Genomic DNA, 15,647 nt, shown 5'->3' with positions numbered 1-15,647 from the left:
TTAACCATTGAGAATCATGGCCCAGTGAAGTTGACATACAACCTTTGCCATCACAGGAGCTAAAATAGGTAAGTGGAAATTGAAAGACTAATGATGCATCAGGAGTCTTCTCAGTGTCAGTTCTGGAGAAAGTTAACTCTGTAGCACAATCTGGAATGTTCAGGGCAGTAAGGAGCTGACCTTGCCAGTGGGCACTGTGCCACCTAACCAGATGGTCTTTAGCAATGAGGCAGCCAAGACTGCCTTCCTGATTCTTAAGTGCATTTGGTGAAGCGGGACTCTCAGATGGACATGCCAATGCACTTGTCATTTTACTGGCGGGAGTTCCTAGGGGTCTTGGGCAGGCCTCAAACTCAGATTAATCACCGGGATGAGCTTAGACTCAGGATTGAGGGTGGTAGTGGTGGTGATGGAGAACATATGTGGTGAGGGGAGGAGGGCTCTTTGGCCATCACCATCATCTTGCTATGTCCTGCCTTCTTTCCTTCTTACCATTTCTCAGAACATAGGGATAGTGATAGAATGTTGTGAATAACATGACAAAAAAGGTGCAGTAGTTCACTTTAAGAGACTCAAACTCTGGTCAAAGGAAAGACATATAAATAGATAAATTTAATTAAATATCATCACATGTGTTATGATAATGGCAACAGAAGTGTGTACAATAAGATGGGAACACAAAGGAGGGAGGGCCAATTAGGAAACTGGATGGCACCAAGAAAGTCTTAGCGGGAAAGTTTATCCCTGAGTTGAAAAATAAAGAGCAGTGAGCGTATTCTAGGTGAATGTAGGGTAGAGAGAGCAGGGGGAAGGGGAAAGGGGTGTCTTTTAGGCAGAGGCAGCAGTGTAGGCAAAGGCATGCATGTGAGAAACAGGCTGAGACAAAAACAATACAAGAAAAGAAAACTACAGCAACATACAGTGCTTTCTCTCTCACGTATATATATACACACACCCCTCATAAACAGTGATGCAAAAATTCTTAATAAAATTTCAGCAAATCTAATCCAATAATATAAAAAATCAATAATACATCATGGCCAAAGGGGACTTAACCCAAAAATTCAAGGTTGGTTTAGCATTGGAACGTTAATCAACGTAATTCAACATATTAACAGACCATATGATTATCTTAACAGATGTATAAAAAAAAAAACAAAAAAAAAACCAGTGCTGTCGAGTATTAGGAAGTATTTTATTTAATCCTATGTTTGTTCCTGATAAAAAATTCTTTAGAAACTAAAAATAAATGGAAACTTTCTCAATCTGATAAATGGCACCGACAAAAAACCTACGGCAAACATCTTACTTCATGGTGAAAGACTGAATGCTTTACTTGTGAGAGCAGGAACAAGGTAAGGAGGCCCACACTCACCACATACCTACAAGAGAACTGGACATTCCTTGGCCTTGGATAGTTTCCTCATTGTACTACACACTGACTCATACTCAGGTGAAGGTTTTAGAGGGATCCTTTGCAGATATTCCGAGCTCTGTCTTGTGTTTGTCCTTGCCTCTCAGGTATCACTTTCTTTTGTTGTATCATTTGTCCAATGCCTTGAAGAGCATTGGTGTATGTATATATATATATTAGTGCCGTCGAGTTGATTCCATATATATGTATAGCAAAAAACAAAACCAAACAAAAAACCCAAACCTGTTTTTGTCAAGTCGATTCTGATTCATAGCAACCCTGTAGGACAGAGTAGAACTGCTCGATGGTAGATTCCACGGTGGCTTCAACAATGGGCTTAAACATAGCAGGAATTGTGAGGATAGCGCAGAGGGTTGAGTTCATCATTGTTTTTGGTTCATGGAAGGTAATATTGTTTTTTTTCTTTTGACAACTTCTCTCATTTATTCCCTCACTACAGGCAACTATTCTAATTGGTTAATTTGTGTTTTTTGTTTATGGGTTCTTGCAATGTATGTATGTATTGCTGTTTTTCATGTACATTTTAAATTTACATAAATGGTACGAAGACATAGCTCTTTTTTTTTTTTTCCACTCAACACTGTGCCTTTAGGGTCCATCCATATGGCTTTGTATGCATGGTACCTAGTACACCACGTATGCATCTACCATATTCATTTAGTCTCCTAGAGGTGAACATGGAGATTTCCTTAAACATCTTATCACCAAATAATGCTGTCATGACACCTTTGTCCATTTTCCCTTACAGACGAGTGAGACAGCCATATTGTCTCCCTTGTGTCACCTAAATACTCATGTGCACTTTTCTTTCTACATATGGAGCAAAATTCTTTTCTAATAACCCAAAGTCAATTTGGTTAATGCTTCTGGTTCAAAACACAGTATACTTGGCTGATGCTTATTCTTCTCCATCAGCTCTTACTTTAGCTTCCTGTGGTTTACTGGTGAAAAAATGGAAGGCAAAGCACTTCGTCCCAATACTTCACACTCAATATAAAATAGTGGATTCATGTGACTGCTAAGGTCCCTGGGTGGTGCAAACTGTGCTGGGCTGCTAACCTAAAGCTTGGAAGTTCAAACCCATTCAGAAATATTGTGGAAGAAAAGCCTGGTGACCTGCTTGTGTAAAGATTACAACCGAGGAAACTCTATGGAGTGTAGTTCTACTCTGTAACACATGAGGTTGCCATGAATCAGAATCAACTTGATGGTAACAGATTTAGTTTTTTGGTAATTGTCTCCAGGTGTTCATTCTTCCTTTCTTCATTGTACTAATAGCATTTTAGATGACCACATGACTGCTCAGTGACAGACACATTTCTAACCTCCCCTGTAGCTAGCTGTGGACACGTGGTATATGTATGTTTGGGTCAATGTGTTATAAGTACAAGTGATGTGTGTGCCCTCTGTGCTACCTCAGTAAGGACAGGATGCTCACTCTGGACTTCCAGATAGCAAGTCATTGACAACAACTTAGACCTAGAGATAGAAACCACAGTCATGAATTAAAAGTAGCAGCTCTGCCCTGCCTGCCTAAAACCCTGGATTACCTATGGGAATCCATATTCTCTGGAATATTAGCTCAGGAAAAGCTAAATTTCTAACTTGAGATCTTTAATTATAACTATATAGGAAAAAGATAACCACAATAAAAAACCCTTGTTTGAAAAGTAAAGATTTTGACTCATGGGGACCCCATGCGTGCGAAGTAGAACTGTTCCATAGGGTTTTCAAGGCTGTGACCTTTTGGTCAAGTTGTAGGGACAGGTCTCTGATTTTGGCTCTTTCTTCTTTTTGTATGTGTGCATTTATTGATATAAATTGGCCTCTGAGCACTGCTTTTGCTGTGTCCCAGAGGTTTTGATAGGAAGTATTTTCATTCTCGTTGCTTTCTATGAATTTCCTTATTCCCTCCTTGATGTCTTCTATAACCCAGTCTTTTTTCAGGAGGGTATTGTTCATTTTCCAAGTATTTGATTTCTTTTCCCTCGTTTTTCTGTTATTGATCTCTAGTTTTATTGCCTTGTGGTCTGAGAAGATGCTTTGTAATATTTCGATGTTTTGGACTCTGCAAAGGTTTGTTTTATGACCTAATATGTGGTCTATTCTAGAGAATGTTCCATGTGCGCTGGAAAAAAAAGTATATTTTGCAGCAGTTGGGTGGAGAGTTCTGTATAAGTCAATGAGGTCAAGTTGGTTGATTGTTGTAATTAGATCTTCCGTGTCTCTGTTGAGCTTCTTACTGGATGTCCTGTCCTTCTCCGAAAGTGGTGTGTTGAAGTCTCCTACTATAATTGTGGAGGTATCTATCTCGCTTTTCAGTTCTGTTAAAATTTGATTTATGTATCTTGCAGCCCTGTCATTGGGTGCGTAAATATTTAATATGGTTATGTCTTCCTGATCAATTGTCCCTTTTATCATTATATAGTGTCCTTCTTTATCCTTTGTGGTGGATTTAAGTCTAAAGTCTATTTTGTCAGAAATTAATATTGCTACTCCTCTTCTTTTTTGCTTATTGTTTGCTTGATATACTTTTTTCCATCCTTTGAGTTTTAGTTTGTTTGTGTCTCTAAGTCTAAGGTGTGTCTCTTGTAGGCAGCATATGGATGGATCGTGTTTCTTTATCCAGTCTGTGACTCTCTGTCTCTTTATTGGTGCATTTAGTCCATTTACATTCAGGGTAATTATAGATAAATAAGTTTTTAGTGCTGTCATTTTGATGCCTTGTTATGTGTGTTGTTGACAATTTCATTTTTCCACATACTTTTTTGTCCTGAGGCGTTTTTCTTAGTAAATTGTGAGATCCTCATTTTCATAGTGTTTGACTTTATGTTAGTTGAGTTGTTACGTTTTTCTTGGTTTTTGTCTTGAGTTATAGAGTTGTTATACCTTTTTGTGGTTACCTCATTATATACCCCTATTTTTCTAAGTAAAAACCTAACTTGTATTGTTCTATATCGCCTTGTATCACTCTCCATATGGCAGTTCAATGCCTCCTGTATTTAGTCCCTCTTTTTGATTATTGTGATCTTTTACCTATTGACTTCCATGATTCCCTGTTATGTGTATTTTTTTTTTTTAATTAATCTTAATTTGTTTGTTTTTGTGATTTCCCTATTTGAGTTGATATCAGGACGTTCTGTTTTGTGACCTTGTGTTGTGCTGATATCTGATATTATTGGTTCTGTGACCAAACAATATCCTTTAGTATTTCTTGTAGCTTTGGTTTGGTTTTTGCAAATTCTCTAAATTTGTGTTTGTCTGTAAATATCTTAATTTCGCCTTCATATTTCAGAGAGAGTTTTGCCGGATATATGATCCTTGGTTGGCAGTTTTTCTCCTTCAGTGTTCTGTATATGTCGTCCCATTCCCTTCTTGCCTGCATGGTTTCTGCTGAGTAGTCAGAACATATTCTTATTGATTCTCCCTTGAAGGAAACCTTTCTTTTCTCCCTGGCTGCTTTTAAAATTTTCTGTTTATCTTTGGTTTTGGTGAGTTTGATGATAATATGTCTTGGTGTTTTTCTTTTTGGATCAATCTTAAATGGGGTTCGATGAGCATCTTGGATAGATATCCTTTCGTCTTTCATGATGTCAGGGAAGTTTTCTGTCAGAAGTTCTTCAACTATTTTCTCTGTGTTTTCTGTCCCCCCTCCCTGTTCTGGGACTCCAATCACCCGCAGGTTATCCTTCTTGATAGAGTCCCACATAATTCTTAGGGTTTCTTCATTTTTTTTAATTCTTTTATCTGATTTTTTTTCAGCTATGTTGGTGTTGATTCCCTGGTCCTCCAGATGGAGGCTGTGACCTTTTGGAAGCAGATTGCCAGGCTTCTCTTCTGAGATGCCTTTGGGTGGGTTTGAACCACCAACTTTTCAACTAGCAGTTTAGTGCTTAACTGTTTGCCGCACCCCAGGTAATACTCATCAAATCTTGCTGCGCATGAATTGTGAAGACTCCTTACCCAGGCAGCAAGCAGGTAGCTTGCTTAGCATATCTGTCAACCCTTAATTCTGCTCTCTGTAAATACATCCGTTGTTCATTCTTCCTTGCTTTTGCCCTCTGGGTTATTTCCTTTTTCCAAAATTCTCCATAAATATATCTGAAGAAAGTACTAGAGAATATGCCTTAAAAAATTTTTTTTATTGTGCTTTAGGTGAAAGTTTATAGCTCAAGTTAGTTTCTTGTACAAAATTTTATACATACATTGTTATGTGACAATAGTTGCTATCCCTATGTGATGGCACACTCCTCTTTTCCACCCTGGATTTCCCATGTCCATTCATCCAGCTCCTATCCCTTCCTACCTTCTCATTTTTTCTCCAGACAGGAGCTACCCATTAAATCTTGTGTATCTACTTGAACTATGAAGCACACTCTTCACAAGCATTATTTTATGTCTTATAGTCCAGTCTAATCTTCATTTGAAGAGTTGGCTTCTGGAACGGTTTTAGTTCTGGGTTAACAGAGAGTCTGGGGGCCACGTCTTATGGGGTCTTCTAGTCTCGGTTAGCCATTAAGTCTGGTCTTTTTCTGTGAATTTGAGTTCTGTACCCCACTTTTCTCCTGCTCCCTCAGGTACTCTGTTGTGTTCCCTATTAGGGCAGTCATTCATGATAGCCAGGCACCATCTAGTTCTTCTGGACTCAGGTTGATGGAGTCTCTGGTTTATGTGGCCCTTTTTGTCTCTTGGACTAATATTTTCCTTATGTCTTTGGTGTTCTTCATTCTACTTTGCTCCAGTTGGGTTGGAAGAAATTGTCATATCTTAGATGGCCACTTACTAGCTTTTAAGACCCAGATGCCACTCACCAAAGTGGGATGCAGAACATTTTCTTAATAAACTTTGTTATTCCAATTGACCTAGACGTCCCCCGAAGCCATGGCCCCAGACCCCTGTCCCAGCTACTTTGTCCATCAAAGTGTTCGGTTAAGTTCAGGAAATTTCTTAGTTTTTGGTTTAGACCAGTTGTGCTGACTTCCCCTGTATTGTGTGTTGGCCTTCCCTTCAACTAAGATAATTCTTGTCTACTGTCTAGTTAGTGAATTCCCCTCTCCCTCCCTTCCTCCCCACCCTGGTAACCATCAAAGAATGTTTTCTCCTGTGTTTAAATCTTTTCTTGAGTTCTTATAATAGTGGTCTCATAGAATGTTTGTCTTTTTGCGAGTGACTAATTTTGCTCAGCATGCTTTCGAGATTCATCCGTGTTGTGAGTTGTTTCCTGTATTCATCATTGTTCTTTATCATTGCATAGTACTCCATTGTGTGAATATACCATAATTTGTTTATGCATTTGTCTGTTGGTGGGCTCCTAGGTTGTTTCCATTATTTTGCTATTGGGAACGGTGTTGCAATGGACATGGGTGTGCATATATCTATTCGTGCATTGGGTTTTATTTCTCTAGTGTGTATTTCAAGGAGTGGAATGCTGGATTATATGGTACTTTTGTTTCTAGTTTTTTAAGGAAGCACCAAATCGATTTCCAAAGTGGTTGTACCATTTTACATTCCCACCAGCAGTGTTTAAGTGTTCCAGTCTCTCCACAACCTCTCCAACATTTGTTATTTTGTGCTCTTTGGATTAATGGTAGCCTTGTTGGAGTGATATGGTATCTCATTGTAGTTTTGATTTGCATTTCTCTAATGGTTAATGATCGTGAGCATTTCCTCGTGTATCTGTTACCAGCCCTAATGTCTTTGGCGAAGTGCCTATTTTTCAATTGGGTTGTTTGTCTTTTTGTTGTTGAGGTTTTGCAGTGTCCTGTAGATTTTAGAGATTAGACCCCAATCAGATATGTTGTAGCCAAATTTTTTTTTCCCGGTCTGTAGGTTGCCTTTTTACTCTTTTGGTGAAGTCTTTAGATGAGCATAAGTGTTTCATTTTTAGAAGCTCCCAGTTGTCTAGTTTCTCTTCGGGTGTTTGTGAATTGTTAGTAATGTTTTTTATACTGTTTATGCCATGTATTAGGGCTCCTAGCGTTGTCTCTATTTTTTCTCCCGTGATCTTTATCGTTTTAGATTTTATATTTAGGTCTTTGAACTATTTTGAGTTAGTTTTTGTACATGGTGGGACATATGAGCCTTGTTTCAGTTTTTTGCAGATGGATATCCAGTTATGCCAGCACCATTTGTTAAAGAGACTGTCTTTTCCCCATTTAACAGACTTTGAGCCTTTGTCAAATATCAGCTTCTCAAATGTGGATAGATTTATGTCTGGATTCTCAATTCTGTTCCATTGGTCTCTGTATCTGTTGTACCAGTACCAGGCTGTTTTGACTACCATGGTGGTATAATAGGTTCTAAAATCAGGTGGTGTGAGGCCTCCAACTTTGTTCTTATTCTTCAGTAATGCTTTACTTATCTGAGGCCTCTTCCTTTTCCGTAGGAAGTTGGTGATTTGTTTCTCTATCTTGTTAGAAAATGCCATTGGAATTTGGATCAGGATTGTATCTGTAGATCTCTTTGGGTAGAATTGACATTTTCACAACGTTGAGTCTTCCTATCCATGAGCAAGGTATGCTTTTCCATTTATGGTTTCTTGCAGTAGTGTCTTGTAATTTTCTTGGTATAGGTCTTTTACTTCCCTGGTTAGATTTATTCCTGAGTATTTTATCTTTTGGGGGGCTATTGTAAACAATACCGATTTGGTGATTTCCTCTTTGAAGTTCTCTTTTTCGGTGTAGAGGAATCCAACTGATTTTTGTACGTTTATCTTGTATCCTGATACTCTGCTGAAATCTTCTATTAGTTCCAGTAGTTTTCTTGTGGATTCTTTAGGGTTTTCTGTGCATAAGATCATATCATCTGCCAGTAGGGATACTTTTACTTCCGCCTTATCAGTTTGGATGCCCTGTATTTCTATTTCTTGCCTAATTGCTCTGGCTAGGAGCTCCAGCACAGTGTTGATCAAAAGAGTGGTGATAAAAGGCATCCTTGTCTGGTTCCTGTTCTCAAGAGGAATGCTCTCAGGCTTTCTCCATTTAGAATGACGTTGGCTCTTGGCTTTATATAAATGTCCTTTATTATGTTGAGAAATTTCCCTTCTATTGCTATTTTGCTGAGAGTTTTTATCATGAATGGGTGTTGAACTTTGTCAAATGCCTTTTCTTTATCAATTGATAAGGTCATGTGGTTCTTATCTTTGGTTTTGTTTATGTGATGGATTATATTGATTATTTTTCTAATGTTGAACCATACCTGCACACCTGGTATGAATCTCACGTGGTCGTAGTAATTATTTTTTTGATATGTTGGTAAATTCTATTTGCTAGAACTTTGTTGAGGATTTTTGTGTCTATGTTTATGAGGGATATTGGTCTGTAATTTTCTTTTTTTGTGGTGTCTTTACCTGGTTTTAGCATCAGGGTTATGCTGGCTTCATAGAATGAGTTTGGAAGTATTCCATCCTTTTCTATGCTCTGAAATATGTTTTGTAGTACTGAAGTTAACTCTTCTCTGAAAGTTTGGTTGAATTCGCCACTGAAACCGTTGGGACCAGGGCTTTTTTTTTTTTTGCTGTTGCTTGGAGTTTTTTAATTACCTCTTCAATCTCTTCTTTTGTTATAGGTTTATTAAATTCTACTTCTGTTTGTGTTAGTTTAGGTAGGTAGTGTGTTTCTAGAAATTTGTCCATTTTCTCTAGGTTTTTGAAGTTGTTGAAGTACAATTTCTCATAATATTCTGTTATGATTCTTTTAATTTCAGTTGGATTTGTTTTGATATTGCCTATCTCATTTCTTATTTGGGTTATTTGCTCCCTCTCCTGTTTTTCTTTAGTCAGTTTGGCCAGTGGTTTATCGATTTTGTAGATGTTTTCAAAGAACCAGCTTTTGGTCTTGTTAATTCTTTCAGTTGTTTTTCTATTCTCTCATTTCTTTCTGCTCTAATTTTTGTTATTTCCTTTCTTCTGGTGCAGGTGAACTTCTTTTGCTGCTCTCTATTTTTTTTTTTTTTTATTTGTTCAAGTTGTAGGGTCATGTTTTGATTTTGGCCCTTTCTTGTTTTTGGGTGTGTTCATTTATTACTAGAAGTTGACCTCTGTGCTTTTGCTGTGTCCCAAAGGTTCTGGTAGGATGTGTTTTAATTCTCATTTGAGTCTGTGAATTTCCTTATTCTGTCCCTTATTTCTTCTATAGTCTAGTATTTTTGAGCAAGGTGTTGTTCAGTTTCCATGTATTTGATTTTTATTTTCCTTGCTTTTTCTGTTATTGATTTCTACTTTTATGGCTTTGTGGTCAGAAAAGATGCTTTGTAATATTTCGATGCTTTGTATTCTATTAAGGCTTGCTTTGTAGCCTAATATGTGGTCTATTCTGGAGAATATTCCATGTGTGTTGGAAAAGAAAGTATACTTGGCTGCTGTTGGGCGAAGTGTTCTGTATATGTCTATGAGATCAAGTTGGTTGATTGTGGCATTTAGATCTTTCGTGTTTTTACTGAGCTTCTTTCTGAATATTCTGTCTGTCACTGAAAGTGTTGTGTTGAAGTCTCCTACTATTATTGTGAAGCTGTCTCTTTCTGTTTTCGATGCTGTTAGAACTTGTTTTATGTATGCTGGAGCCCTGTCATTGGGTGTGTAAATATTTATTATGATTATGTTTTCCTGGTGTATTGACCCTTTAATCATTATATAGTGTCCTTTCTTATCTTTTGTGGTGGATTTTGCTTTAGAGACTATTTTGTTAGAGATTAATATTGCCACTCCTGCTCTTTTTTGACTGTTGTTTGCTTGATATATATTTTTTCCATCCTTCGAGTTTTAGTTTGTTTTTGTCTTTGAGTCTAAAGTTTGTCTCATGTAGACAGCATATAGATGGATCTTGTTTTTCTATCCATTCTGCGGCTCTCTGTCTCTTTATTGGTGCATTTAGTCCATTTACGTTCCATGTAATTATTGATAGGTATGAGTTTAGTGCTGTCATTTTGATGTCTTTTTTGTATGTGTGTGTGTGTTGTTGACAGTTTCTTTGTTCCACTTAATTTTCTGTGCTGGGTCATTTTTCTTTACATATTTCCTTTTAAACTTTTTCATTGGTGTTGATTTTGTATTTGCAGAGTCTTTATGTTTTTTATTCTGATGTGTAGGATTGTTACTTTAATATTTACTTCTATTTTTCTAAGTTTAAACCAGTGTTTTATTTCTGGATATTACCTTGACTTTCTCTCCATATGAAAGTTCTATGACTACATTATTTAGTCCCTCTATTTTGTCTTAATTTTATCATATTTTGCATATTCACGTCTCTGTTTCCCTATTTTCAGTGTTTTAGCTTTGATTCATTTTAGTGACTTCCTTATCTGGGTTGAAATCTGATTGTTCTGTCCTGTGTTCTAGTCTTGGGTTGTTATCTGATGTTATTGATTTTCTAACTGGAGGACTCCCTTTATTATTTCTTGCAATTTTCGTTTGGTTTTTACAAATTCCTTAAACTCCTGTTTATCTGGAAATGCCCTAATTTTGCTGTCATATTTGAGAGACAGTTGTGGTGGATATATAATTCTTGGCTGGAAACTTTTTCCCTTCAAGTTTTTATATATGTCATCCCATTGCCTTCTTGCCTGTATGATTTCTGCTGAGTAGTCAGAGTTTAGTCTTACTGATTCTCCTTCGCAGGTGACTTTTCTTTTACCCCTAGTCATCTTAAAATTCTCTCTTTATCTTTGGTTTTGGCAAGTTTGATTATATGTCTTGGTGACTTTCTTTTGGTATCAACCTTACATGGGGTTCTGTGAACTTCTTGGGTAGGTATCTTCTCATCTTTCATGATATCAGGAAGTTTTCTGCCAAAAAATCTTCAATAATTCTCTCTGTACTTTCTGTTATTTCCCTTCCCTCCCCCATTCTGGTACTCCAATCACTCGTAGGTTATTCCTCTTGATAAAGTGTCACATAATTCTTAGGGTTTCTCCATTTTTTAAGATTCTTTTATCTGATTTTTCCTCAGATAAGTTGGTGTCAGGTGCTTTATTTTCAGCCTCACTAATTCTCACTTCGATTGCCTCAATTCTGTTCCTATAACTTTCTATTGAGTTATCTAATCCTGAAATTTTATTGTTAAGCTTTTGGATTTCTATTTGCTGTTTTTCTGTGGATTCTCGCAGCCTGTTACGCTCTTGTATAACCTTCTTAAGTTCTTCTATTGCTTCATCTGTGTGTTTCTTGGCTTGTTCTGCATTTTGCCTGATCTCCTTCCTGATCTCTTGTAGAGCTCTGTATATTAATCTATTGAATTCTATCTCTGGTAATCCTAAGAAGTTATCTTCCTCTGGAAGGCTTCTTGAATATTTGTTTTGGTCACTTGCTGAGGCCCTCATGGTCTGCGTCTTTATGTGATTTGAGATTGACTGTTGTCTCTGAGCCATCAATACGTTATTATATTTATTTATTTTATGTTTGCTTACCATGTCCTAGCTTCTTGTTTTGTTTTGTTTTGATATGCCCAAATAGGCTGGTCGTGTGAGCTCCTTTGATTGTTGATGTCTTTCAAGCCCTCGCGTCCTGTTAGCACATGTGTGAGGTTAGAGCTGTTAGCATGTGGGCCTAGGAGTCCGTTTACTTTTCTTACGTGGATTCAGCTCAGGTTTCCATGTCATTGGTCACTGAATGTGTGGTACAGGCTCTCACCTCCATCCTAGACAGGCAGCAGTGATTGGAGTAGGCACAGGTTTCTGGCCGCAGTATGGGGTGATGTGCTGAGCAAGGCAGGGGGCTGATGGCAGCTCCTGAGTGTCTGGGTGGAAAGCGTGTCCCTGTTGCCTAGAGTGTGTAGGTGGGTTGGTTTTGCTGTTGACTGTAAGTACTGGGACATAGCACTTATTCTTGGACCCCTGTTGTGGGTGGCTAGATGGTGTGGGTGGAGCCAGTAGTCCTCAGACCCCTGATGTGGGTAGGTGAAGACCCTGCTTAATGGGTAGTGAGGTGTCAAATGTCAGGAATCTGCTACTCCTCCTTATAGCTGCTGCAGTTGAAAGTAGACTTCAGGTATATATCCTGTTATACTGTGCTGATGTGGGCCTGAGCTGTTGAAATGGGCCCACACAGGTCTATGCAGGGGTGAAAGGCATTCAAAGTCCATAGACCCCTTATGCCTGTGCCTAGGCAAAGGGGTGTGTCTGTCCTGAGTTCCGGGGTTAGGAGCCGGCAGATTATTTTTTTCCTGTTTGTTCATTTGTTCTCCCTTCAAAGCTTGGGGTGTGGAACAGGTCCTACTTCTGGCCGAGAGGGCACAGCAATAGCTGAAGCTGTACTGGACCCAGAGCAGAGCGGGAAGGGCGCAGATAAATGGGAGAGAGGTACTTTCCAGAGGTGGAAGAGTATTTTTGATCCGCTTGGTAGGTTAGAGGCTTGTACTTATCTTTTGCTGATTCAGAGCCGCTTCTCTCCGGTTCCAGAGGATTGAGGAGACTCTCTGCTTCTCAGTTTCTCTTGACGTGGAAAACGTGTCCCGAGCGCTACTGCTTGCCCCAGCCCTAGCACACTGACCCATCCAACCTGCAGGGTGCCAGCCAGCTCAAGTCTGGCAAATCCTCGCAGCTTCTGAACTGTTTCTCCCTCCCTCTGCCACTTAGTCCAACTCTTCGGCTTTATCTTTTAATGTTCAGGGCTCCTAGATTGTCATATATAATAAATTCATTTTTTTTATTTTTGGTGTTTGTTGTAAGAGGGACCACAGGAAGCATCTGATTATTTGGCCATTTTGGCCCTGTCTCTAGAATATGCCTTTTTCTGAGATTGCACAGTTTTCACAACCTAATTGCTGCCAGTGCAGGTTTGGGGACCCAAGTCTTAGTTTAGGGATTGAATAATTTCAGGATTCTAAAGACCAGGATTTTTTTCCCCTCAGTAATATAATATCTCACAAACTGAATAGCTTTTTTTTTTTTTAGTTCCATGTAAAAGTAAACATATTCCAAAATCTTCAGTTTGGAATTTTTATAAGCAATATAATGATAAACACAGAAAAGATTGAAGCTGTCACAGATTTCATTTTACTTGGGTTCAAAATCAATGCCCATGAATACAGCAGTCAAGAAATCAAATGATGTATTATTGCATTGGACAAATCTGCTACAAAAGACCTCTTTAAAGTGTTAAAAAGCAAAGATGCAACTTTGAGGACTAAGGTGTGCCTGACCCAAGCCATGGCGTTTTCAGTCAGTCGCCCCATATGCATGTGGAAGCTGGACAGTGAATAAGGAAGACTGAAGACAAATTGATGCCTTTGAATTATGGTGTTGGCAAAGAATATTGAACATACTCTGGACTTTCGGAAAAAGAAACAAGCCCTGTCTTGGAAGAAATACAGCCAGAGTGCTCCTTGGAAGTGAGGATGGCAAGATAGCATGATTGGTAAGGTAGTGGGTCAGTGAAAAACAGGGAGACTCTCAATGAGATAGACTGACCCAGTGGCTGCAACAATGGGCTCAAACATAGCAACAATTGTGAGGATAGCACAGGACTGGGAAGTGTTTTGTTCTATTGTGCATAGAGCCACTATGAGTCAGAACTGATGTGATGGTACCTAACAGTAACAACAACAAATCTCTTAGTTACTGGCTTTTGTGCTCAGCTCATAACTCTCAATCGACTCGACGGCAATGGATTTGGTTTGGTTTTTTGAACAGAGTAGAACTGCCCCATAAGATTTCTAAGGAGTGGCTGGTGGATTTGAACTGCCAACCTTTTGGTTACCAGCCAAACTCTTAACCACTTTGCCACCAGGGCTCCTTAAATAATCTACTGACAAATTATTAGAAATAATGAAAGGGTTTATCTCGGTGACTGGCTGAAAAGACCACTACAGAGAAATTATTTACATTTATATATTAGCAACAAAACATTTAGAAGAACAATATTAAAAAAATAGAACTGACAATAACAAAACAAATGATACTTGGGCATGTATCTAAGCAAACATATATAAAAATTTTGTGGAGAAGACTTCAAAACTTGATTGAAGTTTAATGTTCATGGAAAGGAAGTCTCAATAATATAAAGATATCAATTGTCCATATTGATTTATATTGAAATTCCAATAAAAATCCCAACAGGCTTTTCAGTGGAACTTGATAGATTTAGAATTTATATGGAAATTAAGAAGTCCAAGAATAGTCAAAATAGTAAGAGAGAAGATCAGTAAGGTGGAAGGACTTGCCCTACAAGTTAGCAAGTCTTACTATAAAGTTGTCATGATTAAAATAATGTGGCAATGATGTCAGGATAGACAAATTGTCCTATGAAACAAGACATAGAGCCCGGAACCAGACTGATGAATATATATGACCAAAAACATTTTTTGGATTAACTAGAGGAAAAGAGGGATTATTCAGTAATGGTTTTGGAAAAACTGATTTTTCATATCAAAAAAATGACGTGGAATCCCTACACGAAGAGCACAAAAATCCATTCCAGATCGACTAAGGACTTAACTGTGAAAAGCAGAACTTTAACACGGTTAGAAGAAAATGTGGGAGAATATATTTCAGGCCTCATGGTAGAGGAATGCCTCTTAAAAAAGACAGAAATCACTAACACATATAGAAAGATTAATACATTTTATTACAGTAAAATTTAGACCTTTTGTTCATCGTAAGGCACCATGAAGAAAGTGGAAAGATAGGTTATATATTAGCAGAAGTTATTTGTAAGACTTGTAACTGAAAACACATTCATATCTATAAATGTGAAAAACTACAAATCAATACAGAAAAAGACAATAATCCAGTGAAAAACTGGCAAAATAAGTGAATAAGCATTCCTCAGAATAGGAAATATGGATGTTAAACAATATTTTAAATGATTTTTAAACTCATTAGTAAATCAGGGACATATAAGTCAAGACTACAGTAAGATACATTAATTAGATAGGCAAAGTTAAGAAGTCTGATAATATTAAATGCTAGAGAAGTACGAATTGATAGACACTCTTGTGCACTCTAGTGGGTATGTGAATTTTAAAGTATTTTAGGAAAATGACTTGGCATTGTAAAACCGAATGTTTATGTAGTTTATTTCCTACCAATCCCACCATTCACCTATGTGCTAGGAGACACGCAAGATGTTTATAGCAGTATTTTTTTATGTCAAGAGATACCTGGGAACAATCTGAATACCCAGTCACAGACCTACACCTATGTGTGACAATGTGGGAAAATCTCAGTGACAAAACAAGTCTTTAGAAGAGTGTATCTCATATTTTAATATACGGGGATC

Source organism: Loxodonta africana, chromosome 15 (assembly GCF_030014295.1).
Source record: "Loxodonta africana isolate mLoxAfr1 chromosome 15, mLoxAfr1.hap2, whole genome shotgun sequence".
Taxonomy (NCBI): Eukaryota; Metazoa; Chordata; class Mammalia; order Proboscidea; family Elephantidae; genus Loxodonta; species Loxodonta africana.
Note: the sequence above shows the minus strand (reverse complement) of the source record.